Source organism: Petromyzon marinus, chromosome 11 (assembly GCF_048934315.1).
Source record: "Petromyzon marinus isolate PM22_M1 ecotype Great Lakes invasive population chromosome 11, UKy_Petmar_22M1.pri1.0, whole genome shotgun sequence".
Lineage (NCBI taxonomy): Eukaryota > Metazoa > Chordata > Hyperoartia > Petromyzontiformes > Petromyzontidae > Petromyzon > Petromyzon marinus.
The window spans coordinates 12,114,956-12,133,101 of NC_133677.1; the positions used below are offsets into that span (position 1 = coordinate 12,114,956).

An 18,146-nucleotide genomic window follows, 5' to 3' on the forward strand; every position below is an offset into this window, starting at 1 on the left:
CTTCATGATTATTAATGTGGGGGGCTGTTCGATGTGGAGTGACGTCACGCGCGGGACACAGACATTCTTGGCTCATTATAGTAGTAACTTGGCTGTGTCGGGTGGTGGCGGGTTTAACGACACGTTTATATTTACGCGATCTACCCCAAAAACCTCTTATGGATAATATTGGTCGCGAAAGCCCGCTACATGTTAAACTGAACACTCACAACATTTCCAGATAGCCTACAACCTATAACCTATCAAACACCGACTTGTAAGCGGGTGTCTCACTGATAGTGGCTCCATTTCTACACCCACCACTCCCCAAAGAAGGCACTGGACTGCACACGTGTGTCTCCCACAACTAGCAGGATGCGTGTTGAAATCCTCGTTTGGGGCCGACTCAGGCCAACATCCCCTCCAGGGTCGAAAAAATAAACACCACTTTGTCAACAGTGGTTGTCCTATGGTTAGTCTGGCTCCTGCCAGGAGAATGTGGAATGTACACCACTGGTATTTAAATCAGTGGCTCAAGGCTGCCAATGGTGTTGAGCACAGCCCCGCTATACAAATTTCATCAGGCAGATAAACTTTTGCCTTTACATGTGTAGTGAGCGACTTACGAGACACGACGTGTAGAGGGCTCCTTGTTTATTTCTCACACTTTACAGGCAGAGTCACTGAGCGACATCTACACTGGGCTACGTAGAGCTGATCCACTCACACATCCCCATCACTGGCGTCTAACGTTATAGCTGGCTGACTGATACAGCGACGACGACGATAGGAACCGTACAGCGGATCGGCCATACGGCCGGACGATGAAGAAGAGATGACGGCGAAGACAGTGACGGCAGCCAGGAACCGAACCCCCACCACATCCCCGAACCCCTGGTTGCGTCCCCCTTATATACTCCTCGGCGTGGCCAAGCCCCGCCTCTGGCCACGCCCCCTTCTAGAACTCTCGTGCAGGTTCCAGGAGCTTCCCGACTGATCCCCACCTCTGACCTTTAGCCCAGTTACACCCCCCTTATGGTTGGCGATTATTATAACGCACCCATGCCCGTAATGATCAAGCTCAGCTGCATCATACTAGAGAATGTAACGCCAGAATTACAATTCTTCAGCCAGCTGTGGATAGAAAATGGCTGCGAAAGATGCACATTTCAACCTTTTTTTAAGTTAAAATAGGAAAGTTTCTCTGAACGAGAAATGTTTTTAGGCGGGACTTGAAGATCCCTGACAGCCGTCGGCAGAGAGTTCCACAGTCCGGGTACCACAGAAGCGAGATGTTAATTACATTGCCTGATATGCAGGAGGTCGTGGGTTAGATCCCGACCCTCATGCCTGTATATTTGGAGTTTTCATGTTCTTCCCTTGGTCGCGTGGATATTTTTTCCCGAGACTTCTGGTTTTCCCCTCCATGTAAAAAAAGTGCGTTTCGAGTATTTGGCTGCTATAAATGTCCACATGTTAAGCCACTTCGTTGAACTATTATTTGTGATAGCCAGGTCGCTTCTGAAAAAGAGCTTGGTAGCTCAGTGGGCCTTACCTGGTAAAATACAATGTTTAGTTTAGACCTCAGAGTTCTTGTTGGAACGCAGGGACTCAGCAACAACTCCCAAATATATGGAGGTGTAAGGTCATTCAGGGCCTTGAATGTGAGGAGGACCTTGAATTGAATACAAAGGTGATTATGTGTTCTGGACGCGGAGTTTGGGACATGACCCGAACTCCTGTTTTTTACTGAATAATTGGAAGCTATGTCGCGAAAATTATCTTTGAAAGATAAATAAACAGACTGTCTACAAAACAAATATTTTTTAGTCCATTTAACTCATTGCCCTCTGGATCCAGCAGCCTTTGTTCGAGCAAATGAATCTCTGAACTTATGTCGTTATTGCCAAGAGCACTCCATCAACGTGACAGGACTGTTTACAGTGAAACTTCCCCAATTGTTTAAACATGAAAACTGTGGACCGATTTCACCTTCTGCGTCTCATTAACAAGGCTGAACTTTGTTTTCACAGTGAACAGCCCATTTAATCAGCACAAAGCATCATACAAAGTTGACTGGGAAATACAACATTTAAGATAATATAAATGAGATAAAGAGGGACGAAATAAAATGTGTGCTGTTGTTTTAAAGGGAGCGATGTGTTTTGTGTGAGAAGGTTGTTCACTTTGTAAGTGATGTGTGGTGTTAAGAGTAAAAAACACTGTAACTTCATTACAGTGCATTAAGTGATAACCTGTTTTACATTTTTTTTACATGTGTCATGCCATCAAAACATGTGTCTCCATGATACCTACAACACAATATAACGTAGTAATGTATATTATTAAACGCTGACATTATTTTGGTAGTGGTCACAGAACAAACACTGGCGAATGTTTCCTCAAACACAGGCATAATAATGACAGCTGTTATGGAGTCAGTGCACTCAACACCGTGCCAATTTGAGAGTGTACGTCCCGCAGAAATGGAAAATACAACCATGATCACAACCACCCACCAATCTCTATAGAGAATTACTATAATATGAGACCTCATTTGCCAGTAGCAAGATATAGTAATAGGTTTTTACCCTTTTATCTGGCAGCAAAACTGACACCTTTATACAAGGGATCATGTTTGCAATAACCACAATACAAGCAGTCAAAATGCAAACAAAAGAGACAACTCTGATAATAATATGCACTGTCCTTGAAATTGATTGGTCCACACCCGAGACGGCTTTTCTTAGAGCCTAGTCTCCACTGGTGTTGGAACAGATGACGCCAAAAGGCGTACAACTCAAAAACAGCGCACTATCAGAGTATTGAGAGCTCGGGGTAACCATTTCCAATATGAGACCTCCTTTGCCAGTTGGCAAGATATAGTAATAGGTTTTTGCCCTTTCATCTGGCTAGTGCGCTGTTTTTGAGTTGTACGCCTCTTGGCGGCAGTACCAACAACAGCATTTGCCTCGCCTTGTGTTGATTGTTTTTTTTTAATATGCGTGTATGTTTGTGGATTTTTTTTCTCCAACCCTACGCTGTACTGCTATTGGCCGGGCTTATCCACCACCCACGTATTGTGAAAGCAATTGTCCTGCCATGGAGGCCGTGCAGCGCTGGCGGTCCATCCAATTGGCCCAGGTGACATCTAAAGGTGGCTTTCCATTGGCTGCGAGCACAATGGCGCCACGCCGGAAGACATCAACTGCGCTGCGAACATAGCCTCAAAGTAATTATTAAAAGGCTCAGCACTGCATCACCTTGAGGCCAAAATGTGTAATGGAATAAGTGCGCATCGAGATACAAAGTAGTTTATATGTAAGCCTTGGTGTTGTAAGACATGGCCAAATGAGAAACACATGAGAGTGGGGTGGATTGACAGCAGTTGTTGAGGCTCTTTAGTGTCACAACATAGCTTCTCCATTATGTAAACGAGATGCCCATTTTGGAGGGAAATGCCATTGTCGCTTATAGTCGCCGCTATTTTTGGCACGTTCAACAGTAATCATATTCCCTTTGGCAATGCATCATCTGTTTTGGCGCAAAAAATGAGAAAACACATTTAATTGAAACGTTGTGACAAAGAAGTTACACGAGCCTATGGATATTACCATGTCAAAGCACTGACACGGCCGGATTGATATCTCTGGGTTCAAATCTGGGCATTCATTCATGATATGCCAGGTTCTCGTGTGTAGCCAGCTGATGGTTGCGGCCCAATCAACAATTATTATTCGAGAAAAAAAAACCCGTAATATTACATTTTGTCGCCTAATTTGGAACATTTCAGCTCTGAGGACTAAACATTTGAGTTTTTTTTTTAAATCACGGGATGTAGCCCAATATAATTCACACGCAAAAGTGAATATAAGAAGCTGTTGAGATTTGAACAAAAGTCCTGAAATGTATATTTCGGGACCATTCCCTCGTGCAAGGGAGTGCACTGTGATAGTTCAAATGGAAATGTATTTGCCTTATTACAATGTATTTATCTCGTAAAGAAATTTCCGATCAAGATTTTATTTTGCAATGTAGTAAGGTCGAAGTCCCTATGATCGGCATGTCTTGAGGCCACTAACCAGCAGTAGACTATTATTGGCTTAAAGCTTTCGTGACTGCATGAATTCATATTCTTTGGGTCTTTCGGTGAAGTCACGTAGATAGGTTCAAATTAATAAATATAAAATAAACAAAAAACTATGACGTTTCGATGACAACACAAGCGATCGTCATCAGGAGGACAAAATAGGATGACGATCGCTTGTGTTGTGATCGAAATATCGTAGTTTTTATTTTATTTTTATTAATTTGAATCTACGTAACTTTACCGAAAGACCCAAAAGAATATAGACTAGTATCGTTAAATATACGTACGTGAACAGATTATTTTTTTTTCAGTTTAACTGTTATATTATAAGCAATATTTAATCGTATTGAATTGTATTGTTATTGACTTAAAGCTCTCGTGACTGCAGGGATTCATACTCTTTGGGTCTTTCGGTAAAGTCGCGTAGATATAAAAATAATAAAATAACATAAAAAAAACACGACGTTTCGATCGCAACACAAGAAATCGTCTTCTGGTGAAAAAATACAGCAGGCGGACTGCTGAGGCAGGAAGAAATATAGCGAGAGAGCTGCTGCAGCCATTGGTTATGAAGGTTTGAGATGGGTACAACCCAAGGGTAAGTGGGAGGGCTAGAGATGGAATTTTCAAGTAAATGTAATATCGCAGAGCTAGGTATACCTCGGCCATGGGGTTACATTAACAGATTGACATGCTAATCTCTAGCAATACAGCTATCTTCACAGTTATCCTGATAATTTTTCACTTTGGAAAAATGCAGCATCCATAATAGTTTTGTTTTGTATAGATCGCGAAAATATAAATGTGTCGTTAAACCCACCACCACCCGACACATTCAATTAGTAAGGTTTGTCATGTAAACAAAACATGCCAATTCGTTACTAGTTCAGCACACCGGTGTGTTATATACAGTAGTAAACCACACAACATTTACAATTCGAGTATGACGTTTCGCCAGTAATTAGAATTCGCATCAGGTGAGGAGCCAGAGTTGTGGAGAAATCCTCCTGCTTCGATCTTTACAACACATTTATATGTAAGCAATCTAACCCAAAAACCTCTATTATTGATAGTATAGGTCGCGAAAGCCTGCTACGTGTTCAACCAAAAACGTAGCATACTCTTTGGTTTTCTCGGTAAAGTCACGTAGGTAAAAAATAAAAATAAATGAAAAACAACTAAACTAAATCACGACGTTTCGGAGGCAACACAAGCTTCCTTCATCAGGTGTCAAAAAAGCACAGCAAAATAACTAGAGAGAGAGAGCTATTTGTGATGCTAGACTGTTATATAGGGTAAGAAAGAGGAGGGGGAGGAGCCAGGGAGGACGGGCGCAGCATGGGGGGGGGGGGGATGTGGGAGGAGCCAGGAAGGTGAAGCTCGTCCTAGAAAACGAAGCAGTTTACAAATTGCTTCTGGTTGGAAAAAGTCTCTTTCCGCACTTGGTAGTTTTAATATCTTTGCCGACTCTCGGCAAGACGTGGAAAGTCGACGTTTTTTTGGCTTTGCCCTGCCTCGTAAACCCAATAAATGGCTGTTGACTCTTTGCCTAGCAGTGTTCACCAGATGGAACTCATTTGAGCAACACCCAGTGGAACGATGGGTTAAGTTGAGCTTGACCGTGATATAAACTCGTGACCTCGCAATCACAAGGCTTCGACTGATATAGAGTGCTTGGGAATTTCAGCAAAAAAAATCGAAAATTCGTGCTGGGCTCCCCGTGATGTTTTTTTTTTAACGCCACGTACATGGAAAGTATTGTGTCCGCAGTTGAGACCGATTTCTGTGCGGGGTGATGGTGTGACTCTGCGTTCAGATAGGCGACAGTGTGCGTTTTCTTTCGGTAAACGCTGTGTGTTATTTTACCATTTCGACCCCGTTCGAGCAGAATAATCCAGAAATAGTAGAGTTCTGTCAGCTTCCACTTCCATGGTGAACTGGATGGATGGGTTTTGCGAGTTGAGACTATTGAGAAATTCGTTAAGTGTATCTTTGCCGTGTGGCCAGACCACAAATGTGTCATCCACATATCTAAAACAAACAAAGGGTTTTAGTGTGCTTGAAGCTATTGTTTTTGTTTCAAAATCTTCTATGTACAAATTCGCTATCACATGAGACAAAGGAGAGCCCATTGCTGCTCCTTCCTTTTGTTTATAGAAGTCACCTATCCACAATAAATAGGTGTTCTTTAGACAGTGTTCAGGTAGTATTGTGTTATCTTTGGCTAAACCTATGTTCGTTACCAGTGTCGATAAACTAGCCAGATTTTGGGAAAAACTAAACATCCGAGTTAGAATTGGTACATAAAATACAGAAACTAATATCTGGTACTAAACATGTATTACCAAAGCTATCAACAGAAGGTTTGTACTGGATGAATTGTTCTTGTAGCAAATACTATCTTGGTCAGACAGGACAAATTATCAGCATGAGACTAAAATAACATCAGAGAAATATAACGTACTCCCAAATGCAACTGTTAGCAGTAGTAGAACACGCATACTGATGTAATAAGAGAGCGCCATCTCCTGTATGATTGTGGGGGTTACATTACCTATCATACAGTCGACGGTTTATCGATAGTTGGGATTCTATCTGGGGTAAATGCGAATGGGCGGATCTACCAGGGGAAGACTCTGCAACGTTCCCGAAGGTTCCAGGAGGGGCGTGGCCAGAGGCGGGGCTTAGCCTCGGGGGAGCGAATATAAGCCGGGGGTACAGCAACGTTATGGGTCGGTGTTTGAAGATCAAGAGGAGCTCCCCGTCGCTGCTGCCCCGCCATCTCCACCTGCCACGTGGCGGCTCGACCTCCAGCCGCTACCTAGCACGCCGCCAGTGAGCGGCGTGCTAGGTAGCGGGTGAGCGCCACGTGGCATGGGGCAACGCAGCCACGACAGCGGGTTGACATCCGCGGAGAGAGAGGTGGCTGTACCGAAGATTATTAATAAATACTTCGAAGTTACTTACCAACAAGGACACACAATTTTTTGTGATATTGTTGAAGTTTTGTGCAAAACTAGTTACTACTGGCCAACACTAATTAGATAATATATCGAAATTGAGAGAAATAAAAACATAATTGTAACCGTTCGGATAGCTACAGGCTTAGTGCTGCTTGGAAGCAAAGCTTCAAGTAGTACACTTTAACTTCATGCCTATACAGGTCACCATATTCAATGGTGATTAGCTGTGAATAGACAACAACAGATACTGCGATTTTTGTGCACACAAAAAGGCCAGGATGTACAAAGCACGCATAATGTGTACGCATAATGTGTAATGTCGATTACCATATAAATAACCCAACTGGTAATGGATATCTATTGTCATTTATATGCATACATTAACCCCCTCCCCGCTCCCCTCTGGCCTTTGCACCTGATTGGCTCACAAGTGACATCACATCCCTTTATTTAAGAACGAAACAGCAGGATTTCTCTACAGATCTGGCTGTCGCCTGATGATGCTAGTTGTAATTACTGGCGAAACGTCGTACTCAAATTGCAAATGTGGGTTTATTCTCCAATACACCAGTGTGCTATACTAGTGACGAATTGGCATGTTTTGTTCACGTGACAAACCTTACTAATTGGCTGTGTCAGGCGGTGGTGGGTTTAATGACATCTATATTTACACGATCTAACCAAGAAATTTATATTGAGGATAATATTGGTCGCAAAAGCCTACGTGTTAAACTAACAAAAGATAAACGCAACAAATTCGTATTTACCACTGCCTAATAGATAAAATATTATAGGCAATGTTTTGGTCTCTGGCCCTTATTTATAGCACGCAAATAGGCTAGAGAGATAGAGGGGTTACTGAGAGTTGGGCACTGCAATTTACCCAAGTATAAACATCTTTATATAAAGAGGACTGCAGAGCTTGGGCAGAATTTCACACCGGCTCACCGTGTGGTTCCACACGCCTCTGAATCATTCTCTCTCATCGAGAGTGAGCGAACGCTGCACGCGTTGCAAGTTCAAATCGTTACTTTTACTTTAGGGGGCCTGATAAAAAAAAGTAAAATGTATCCTGATCACCATTTATTTACTTAATAGAATACTGCATTGTAATGAAAGGACAAAACTATGGAGCCGAAGTTCTTATGTTGAAAAACTATTGTTTTCATCAGTAGGTTAAATAATAATTAATATATTTTATAATCAATAAGATTCCACTTGTAATGTGCAGCGCAGAAAATAATGGAAAAGAAAAACCCCTCTGGAAAATGACATCAACAAACTAATCATCCCTCTCTTAGCTCACTGAATAGATTATTGAAGAGACACAATTGGAAAACACAACAGAGTACATATGTATATCCAGGGACATTACTGAAGCTGGACAATGATCTAAACAATGATATAAATAGGCGAGGTTAAAGGTGGATGGAGTGCTTTTGGAAAATCGAATTTCATGTTCCTAGAGAGGAAAGTTTTAAATCGGTGCATATTACTACCCACTACAGAGTACACAAAGAGGTATGGAGAGGTGCACGTGCAGCGGCAGAGCCAGGATTTCAGGCCGGGGTGACATTCAACAAATTTTAATTTCAAGAATGATTTAGAGAGTCAGGCTGTTGAACTAGACGCCATCGGTTGGCGACACACTCTGACGATGCAGTTGCATGGAGTCCGCCAGACCCAGTGTCGTACACTTATACGCAGAATGTCACCCCTGTCACCCCCACTGGCTCCGCCCCTGTGCATGTGTTTACTTTTACGCTGGCCACTCAGGTACCTGTGATTTAAACCCCGGTTTTCAGTCTTCTGGGCTTGTTACTTTGATACAAGTAGAACCTCAGTCTTCTGGAATAAGAACGCAAGTTCTTGCACGAATTCAACTATTGCATTATGAAACCACGTCGGTCCATAATTCGGTTTGCTAACTACCGAAGAGAAACTACGACCAAGCAGTTTGTGTTTTCTCGTTGTACTGCGAGTTACCTGGCGCGAGGTGCGACGTCATGCAGTCACAGCACGCGGCACGACTGGAAAACGCATCGGAGATCCACACAGCACAACCGCGTAAACCAACGCCGTGGTCATCCACTTTCAATGTGGCTGTCCAGATTGATGTTTCTCGAGTAGCATTGGTTCGAAACGTGGCAATCTTGCACAGGTGTGGCCTGTTGACCCATTGCCACTGGGCAGCACAATGTTATGGATTTGAGTAATCTTCAGACAATATGAGACCTAACAATCGACATTTGGCAGGGCATGACGAATGCTTAGCTTGTATTATTTGTTTTGCTTCTATAGTCAGCCAGCCAGCCACTCTTGTTTTTGTTTTGTTTTAAAGCAACAACTCAAAAAGGTTATGGACTTTATTGATAGGCTGAAACATGCATCATTACAGGTACATTTGTCGCGGAACAGTATTCAAATTGGAGCGAAGGAGGCCATGGGTTAAAATAGCTCTGTTTGTTTGAGCGGCAGCGTTCGCTCCTAATACACGCGGATCTATAAAACCGCATTCATCCGTGTTGGCATCGTCGTCACCATAAGATCTACTAAATAGAACGAAAATGCGTTTCTACCCCCCCACTCCCGCGTTACACAATCAACTTCTTCTAAGCACGGTTAACGCACACTTGATCCATCGCATTACGGAACACAAATGCCAGCAGGTAAACAACACCCAAGCTTACGAGTCACACCAACACAAGCTCTGTTTCAACTTGTGACACCGCCACACAGCATTCGCTTGCTCGCTCTTGAAGAGGGAGAACGATTCGGAGGCGCGAGGAGCCACAGACGAGCGGGAAAGGCAGCAGCCGCGCAATGAGCCGGCACCAACAATTGCCCAAGCTCTTCGGTTCCCTATATATTAAGGTGTAATCGGTCAATTAATGAGCATCAATGTGGGAGGAAACCGGAGAAAACTGACGCGTGCGAGGGGGCAACGCTTTATCACACACCGATGGAACAGGTGGGAAAGTCCACATTGGTTGTACCACCTTCTCCTGGCAAGCCAGGGTGTCCAGGGGAAGGGAGTTCACGACATTTGTGTGATCCACAAACCCTCACCTCCACGCTGCTGGATCATAGGCGTGCGTAGCCACCACCGCTCAGCTGAGAGTCTTCCACCATTCACGTGTCAAGGCCGAACCTCGCGCCTGCTTATTCGAAACGCAACTTCCTTTTTATATTCCCACGGCTCACACTTTGCCCAATAAAATGTCTTTCCATGATTAATTATCTACGAGGGTGACCACCCAAGCCTCAGGGCAGCTTCACTCAAATCGAAGACATGAAACCACGATTTTGCTCACTCGGGGTTCAATGTATTAAGTGCTTAGTTGATGACATGAGTCAGCTTTGCAATGTAACACTTTACAGTTAGAATATTTCATGCCGACAGATTTCATCTGCCAAAATTATAATTTTTGGTGCTTTCCCAAGAACCCATTACAACCACAGTAACTTGTTTCAAATGTTTCACATGTTGACCAATCCCACAGCCACACTTGTAACCTCATCACGGATTCGCATTACCGTGGCGGTCAAGTTTGTGGAGAGATCCATTCTTTTGATTTAAAGCTTTCGTGACTGCAGGAATTCATATTCTTGGTTCTTTCGGTAAAGTCACGTAGAAGGGAAACAATAAAATAATAAAAATATAAAATTCTCACGACGTTTCGACTGCAACACAACAATCATCATCAGGTGTGAAAACCACAGCAAGAAAATTAGAAAAAAGTGGCGGTTTTTTAACGTTAGCACCACGGAAAGCGATTTGGCAGTTGTACAGATAGACGAGTCCATCTATGTCCGGAAAAGAGGAGGGGGGAGATTAAAATAATGGATGCGGTCTGAAAGCCACTGTAAGCGTGAACAATCAATTAAGACCCGAAATGGTTTATCAAATCCTTCCAACGATTGCTAAGCCAATATCCATCTTCTTGGTTGAAATTGTCTCTGTGTTTGTATATGTGGATAGCCTCATGAACAAATCTCTCATGGTAGCTAGATGGCTTGCAGAGAACCTCTGTCTTGGAGAAGTCAATGTCATGTGAGCCTACTGAATTATAACAGTGATCTGCCACGGCCGAGGTGTTGGTCCTACCATGTTTTAGGGTTGCTTTGTGTTCACGGATGCGGTCCGAGACATGTCGTTTGGTTTCTCCAATGTAACTACTACCACAGAGGCAACTTAGTTTTTAGACGCCAGGGTACTGTATGTCTGGAATCACATCTTTTACAGACAGAACCAGATCACGGATTTTATGTAATGTGTTGAATCGGACCTGGATCTTGTGTTTATTCAAGATTTTGGAGATCTTTTTTGTGATCCCCGCAATGTAGGGTAAAGTGATGGTTTTGAATGGCTCCTTAAGAGGGTCCTTCTTCATGGTTGGAGTGATAGCTTTGCGGATTGTGTAGTTTGAGTAACCATTAGCCTTAAGAGCTTGGTGTACGTGCTTGAGTTCACTGGCAATGTGTTCCTGGTCGGAGATGCATTGGGCCCTTTGGTGCAGAGTCTTGATGAGGGAATTCTTCTGGGATGGATGGTGGTGGGAATCCGGTTTCAGGTAAGCATCCGTATGGGTAGCTTTCCTATAGACAGAGTGGCTCATTGAACCATCAGGTCTCTTTTTTATTAGGACATCCAAAAAAGGTAGCTTGCCATCTTTTTCGACTTCCATGGTAAATCTGATGGCTGGGTGTATGGAATTGATGTGGTCGAGGAATTGGTCTCGAGCAGGCCGGCCATGTGGCCAGATGACAAAAGTGTCATCCACGTACCTCTCCCATAAGGTTGGGCGCAGAGTGGCAGTCTGGATGGCGTCAGTCTCAAATTTCTCCGTGAAAATGTTGGCTACAACCGGAGATAGGGGGGAGCCCATTGGGGTGCCCTCAGTTTGTTTGTAGAAAGTTCCATGAATGGAAGTTCCAGACCACATCCATTATTTTCGTCTCCCCCCTCCTCTTTTTCGAGCATAGATGGACTCGTCCATCTGAATAACTGCCAAATCGCTCTCCGTAGTGCTAACGTTAAAAAACCGCCACTTTTTTCAAATTGTCTTGCTGTGGTTTTCACACCTGATGATGATTGCTTGTGTTGCAGTCGAAACGTCATGATAATTTTATTGTTTTATATTTTTATTATTTTATTGTTTCCCTTTGACGTGACTTTACCGAAAGAACCAAGAATATAAGATCCATTCTTGGTAGTGAATATGACCTCTTGATTTGAATGCACCGTGCCTGATGTACAGATGCACGCACGCCTAATAGATGGACATTCAATTCGCACATATTTGCACCAGACTAGATGTGCAAGGAAATCCACGCATATTTCGACTGGGATGGTTTTTACACGTGGCACATGAATGTGTAAACACTTCTGGACAGTTACTATTGCTGGCATCGGATGACACAATTATGTGGTTAACAATACATGAAACAAGTGTACTGCGTTAATATGGTTTACCTTATATATCATGTAAGGATCCCATTAGAAATCCCATCATAAGATACAAACGCAATAAATAACCTACGTTTTAAAGTACCAGTCGGGAGTTCCTACCGTATACTCCAGAATTTTTCTATATTTAAAGTTTTTTTTTTAATTTACAGATTACCAAGGTAGTACGTTACTGTACGGGTTTACGGTTGCACAGTGGACACAATGTAGAATTACAAAAGATCAGCGTTAAACTGAGAGCAAAGAAATATCTCCGTTTAAATACACGAACGATGCGCGTCTTATCTTTGTCGATGCACGTTTATTGCCGGCACACTAAATGCCCTCCTGGCTGTGACACGCGCACCCGACTCACTGCACGGACACTCAAAGAGATGGCTGGGTCTTTTTTTTACGGCAGCAACTTGGAAAAGAGACGGCATCCACATCAACGCTTTGCAAAGTCACGGTCTCAAGCGTCGTACTACGGAGGCGCATTACTATATATGTCACACACCGACGGATCGTCATATAACGAGTTTGCCTTGCTAACTGTTACTTTGTAAAAAAAAAAGTTATTTTGGCGCCTCGTGTGTTGCCTTTATTTATTTTTATATTTCTTTGTCCAGCGCCTTGTGACCTCTGTGTGAAAGGCGCTTTAGAAGTGTAAATTATTATTATGAATCACTATTAATCCAAAACTTATATTCAGCAGCTAGTTTGCTTCATTCTTAAGGCCATAAAAGCCCTGAAATTAATAATGCATTGAATAATATAACTCAAATAAATCCTAAGAGGTATGTAGTGACATAAATCATACTTTCCAACTTATTAAACTTAGATTTGAACATTTCTTGAAAGGTTATAATGTCTTTTAAAATCCCTGAAGGGTTACCACTTTGTTTTATAACTACGGTCAGACATTTTCGGCATATGCCTGCCCAGTGGAATATATTTGCACTTTTCTGAATGTTATCAGTGTAACTGAATTGGTGCCATAGCATCTTCAGAATGTATGGGGGCAGTTCCAACACAGACTTATCATATGTCTACATTCAGAAAATTCAAAAAAATGTAACTCACACATTGCTGTGAATGACACCGAGCAGAGCATAGCCCCAGCAGAGATACAATTTGAAACAGATTTTCATATAAAGTCCTCATCGGTACAAACTTGACGCTGAAGTTTATGGATAACATCTGCCGGAGCAAGTTTGAAAACACTGGGGAAATGTACCGCGCCGTGGTGCAGGAAACAATTCCTGGGCAAGTTTAGTTCATTAAAGAAATGCAAAAGGAATGCAAACGTTGTCTTTCGGTTTTGTTGCCTTGGCTGTTCAATTACTCCAATTATGAGAATGACAAGACATCATGTTCTGTCACAGTGAATACGTATATCTTTTTTGCATACTGTACCCAGTATTCCTATTGGACCTGCCGACAACATGTTTCTATTCGAATCGTCCACAACATGACCAGTCTCCATGCTTGTGAGCCTTTGCTTGCACAAGGGAACGTTAAGTGTCATTATGTTCCGCATCAGCCATGCCTAAAGCTCACATTCACACAACACATTGAAGAGGTCACTAAATAATATCCACTTCGATGATAAATGGGCCAATCCACATTTTCCCATTTTGCTTGATCAATCGTAGATGGCACGTGCAGACCATTTCATATTTTAAGCATTTTCGTGTTTTAGACAGGACTGTGGGTAACGTTTACAATAAAAACCGACAGCTGACATTTATTTTGCGGAATTACGCCATTCTGATTGCTAATGGTCCATTATTCAACGATTGTCTCTGAATAGACGATTACTCTTACTGCACAGCACACACTCAAATGCCTTGCTGGACGGGCACAACCATGAGCAATGTGCTCTGCTGAGAAATATTTGAGCAACATCGCCCTGCCCAATGAATCCTCGTGGAAGCTTTAAGGACCGTCCGTTGATGCTTGTGGATGGCCATTCAACTTCAATGAGGAATCATCAATTCTCTGGTAGGGTGGTGCATTGACTTTTAGCCCTTGAAGTTGTATTGAAACAAGCATTGGGTGGTCTTGACACAGAAACATAGATGGTTGTTGGTTGGTTTAAATATCTAGAATCAATGACTCAATGTTCGAAGACACCACAAGACCAGGTTTCAAGACAAAAGTGCAATTAAACCAGAGTTGGAATCAAATTGCGTTTGGGTTTCTGGAAATGTCACCAACATAGTAGGCCAATTACAATGCAGTATTTAATTATTGTACTCATAAAACGTTTGCAAGGTAGGCAATGCAACCTTCCACGAGAATTAAGCTGTGACACTCACAAGGCGCGGCAATTTGGTCAGATGATACTGCACTGTGATGTTTTGTTATTTAATTCATCGCTGATGCGGACAGGGACTCCTCTACTTACGAACACTCGACAACGAACTTCCAGAGATACGAACAAACCTGTCCGTATGTCATGCAGATGCCACATGAAGAACTAGTGGCATCTACATCTACAGGAGATTATGCAACTTTGAAAGCCATTCCCCGTGTTTAGTGTACATGCCGTACACGTTTGGAATCGGCAGTAGTAAAGTTGGACTTACGAACAAATCGACTTACGAACAGACCTCTGGAACCTAACTTGTTCGCAAGTTGAGGAGTCCCTGCATTGTGCAGATGCAAGATGATGTTAAACGGACGTTTCGTTCACCACGAGCCGCGCCTACATGACCCTCTGTGTGGTACGACGTGGCCCCATTAGCATGCAACGTGCCTCATTAGCAGCTGGCTCGGTGGGCATCCAAACTCCTTGCGACACTGTCGGCTGAAACCAGCCACGTGGAACCGTGTTTAGGGGCCGTCCATAAATGACGTCACACGCTTTTGGACCATTTTTGACCCCGCCCCCCCCCTCGTCACACGGCGTCACAAAAAGTCAGACCCCCCCCCCCTCAAATATGACGTCACAAAACATGCTTCAAATCGCTTTCAACTATTGCCATTGTAGTGCGTATTGAATGTGGCGCTGCACTCTTGATGTTGTGGGAGAAAACATTTATCAAAAAGTATATTTAATTAAGTAGAACGTGTTGTCTATATTTATTTAAAGTTGCGCATTTTGATGTGACGTCACATTTCTCAAACCCCCCCCCCCCTCGTCACACATCGTCACAAATGTCTGACCCCCCCCCCACCCCAGGTGCGTGACGTCATTTATGGACGGCCCCTTAATGCCACGCCGTTTATCTGCGTTCTCGTAATTTAACCAGAAAGACATTCGGCACAGCAAAATATTCACATTCTCCAACACTCTCCAGCACCTCCGAGTTCACTGATTGCCAGAATACAATTATCGTTTGAGTTGTACGCTTATTTAATGAAATTGCCAATGGACCTGCATTACACGAGCTGTTGTGTGAGTGTGGGGGGGTCAGGTTGTGGGATATCGTTCCAAAACGGCTGTACCTGGTCCCTGGTGTGTCAGTGAACGTGCAACGATTTTAAACCAAGGGTGTCCATCGTGGTATCATCTTTTTTCAAACAAAGCAAAGTGTAAATGTACAGCAGTGTACATCACGTAGATTCATGGCCGCGCGCTTGGTAGACTTCAGATTTTGCCTCTCCACGCGTCCACCGTGGCACTGGAGGCAACGGCGCCGTCTCCAGGTGGCGCAGCGTGCCGGGTGTCCCCCAACATCTCACCTGCGGTTGTTTGGAATGCTTCTCGCGAGTGCCCTTGAACATCACCCGAGTGTTTCAGCAACAACGACAAAACTAAGCATCGACAGGAACGTGTTGCCAATATTTAAACTCTGTAGTTCAGAAGCTGCTGTCTGATACGCAACCCGATGTCAATACACAGCTGAGTGAAGGGCCTCACCATGCGTTGTCAGTGACGGGGGTTCTTTGACCATACTTCACCTCACTGGTCAACGCGAGTTGGTCAGGTGGGGATCCAGGGCTGGTTCAGACATAATTCGTTACCGTGGCTGGGAGTCAAACTCAGGTGGCCGGGTTCATGGCGCAGTGCTTCTCTGATCCATTCTCACTGTATAATTACATTGGATGATACATTTATAGACACCGGATTATCACCAGGATTTGTTAGAAGCAGATACAAAGTGGGAAGTGTGATGTTAACGTCCTCCTCAATATCATATTCAGATGCCACCACCGATTGCAGAGATTTTTGGCAGCGTCCTTCGGAGAGCCCGTTTTTTCACTTGCGTCTCAGATTTACCTCAAACTCTTACTGACACGCAAACCTTGGCTTGGCCAGCGGCCAGCTTCCCTTGAGAGAGAGAGAGAGAAAAAAACATTACAAATTCCAACATTCACGCGTATCGGTTATATTGTATCGCTAACAATGGATACATTAACAGTTGTCGGACACACATTATAAAGCAGGACGGGTGTTTTCAAGGGGAGCCTTGGACTTGCCGCTTTAGTTTTCCCGCACCGCTGCGTCCACCAAGTCCAAACGCAACCGTTGATTCACATCTGCAAATTAGGTCCAACGTCGAATTCCACGGAGGTCTCTCCAGAGCAGTGGTCCACCAGAGCAGTGGTCCACCACTGCTCTGGATTAAAATGAACGCGTGAATGGGAAGTCAGTGGCACGCGACTGGTTTTACATAACTGTTGCAGATTTTTGGATTGCAGCCATAATGCAGTGATGTGTTCAACCCCCATTGCCGAATATTTCCCCTCAGTAATTCCGCGGAGAGTGCCCCAGCTACACGTATTTACTCAGACGCTAATGTTTGGCTAAGAATGTTAGGCTAATTTTGTGGTGGTTTTTTTTGGGGGGGGGGAGGGGGGAAATTCAATTAACCAGTTTGAGAAGGTACACCTGAGTAACTTATTAATGGAGTTATTAATTGATCAAGTGCTTCCAAGATACCAGCAGCTGTTATAGAAAGGAAAAAAAACATCGATAACAACGGTACCCGAGGTACTTGTAATGTAGCATCCGTGTGTAAAGTTGAAGTTGTGTTAAATTTCATGACTGTTACCTGCTGGCACACATAGAACAGCAGTGGCTTTCACAAAGTATGCAACTTGGAGAAAGGAAAGGGGGATGGAACACATGCAAAAAGTAAACGACATCCATAAAACATTGCCACATGTGTGAAATTGATTTCTGGGCTTGAGCAGAGGTGGTTGGTGTGTTTTATACGCTGGAGTCCTGCACAGAACTCACATTATTCTTAGTTCTTTCGGTAAAGTCACGTTGAAGGGAAACAACAAAATAATAAAATATATATAAAACAATAAAAAAATTCTCACGACGTTTCGACCATAACACAAACGGTCGTCTTCAGGTGTGTTGGTTTGCATAAGACGACCGTTTGTGTTATGGTCGAAACGTCGTGAGAATTTTTTATTGTTTTATATATATTTTATTATTTTGTTGTTTCCCTTCAACCTGACTTTACCGAAAGAACTAAGAATATGAATTACTGCAGTCACGAAAGCTTTAAATCAAAATAGAACTCACATTGTGCATTAGGTTGAGAAATCTGTGCCACCTCCCTCAGCAAATGTTTAAGGCGTACAGGACTAATAGTGATCCACTTTTGTGCCAATTATAGACTGAAAATTGCCAAATAGTCAGACAGTAGGAAGGCTTTGGGCATTTTCCCACCAAAAATGTTTGCAGAAAATATTCGTTGCA

At 43.2% G+C, this 18,146-nt stretch overlaps 1 protein-coding gene across 1 annotated transcript in view; it reads right to left on the reverse strand.

The window, feature by feature from the left end:
• LOC116941460 (monocarboxylate transporter 12-like) overlaps nucleotides 1–5,363 on the reverse strand; it is a 52,402-nt gene extending 47,039 nt beyond the window's left edge. The window contains exon 1 of the mRNA XM_076066379.1: nucleotides 606–5,363. The gene's annotated coding sequence lies outside the window, so the exon portion shown is untranslated. The remainder of the gene's footprint in view (nucleotides 1–605) is intronic.
• Between the last annotated feature and the right edge of the window lie 12,783 nt (nucleotides 5,364–18,146).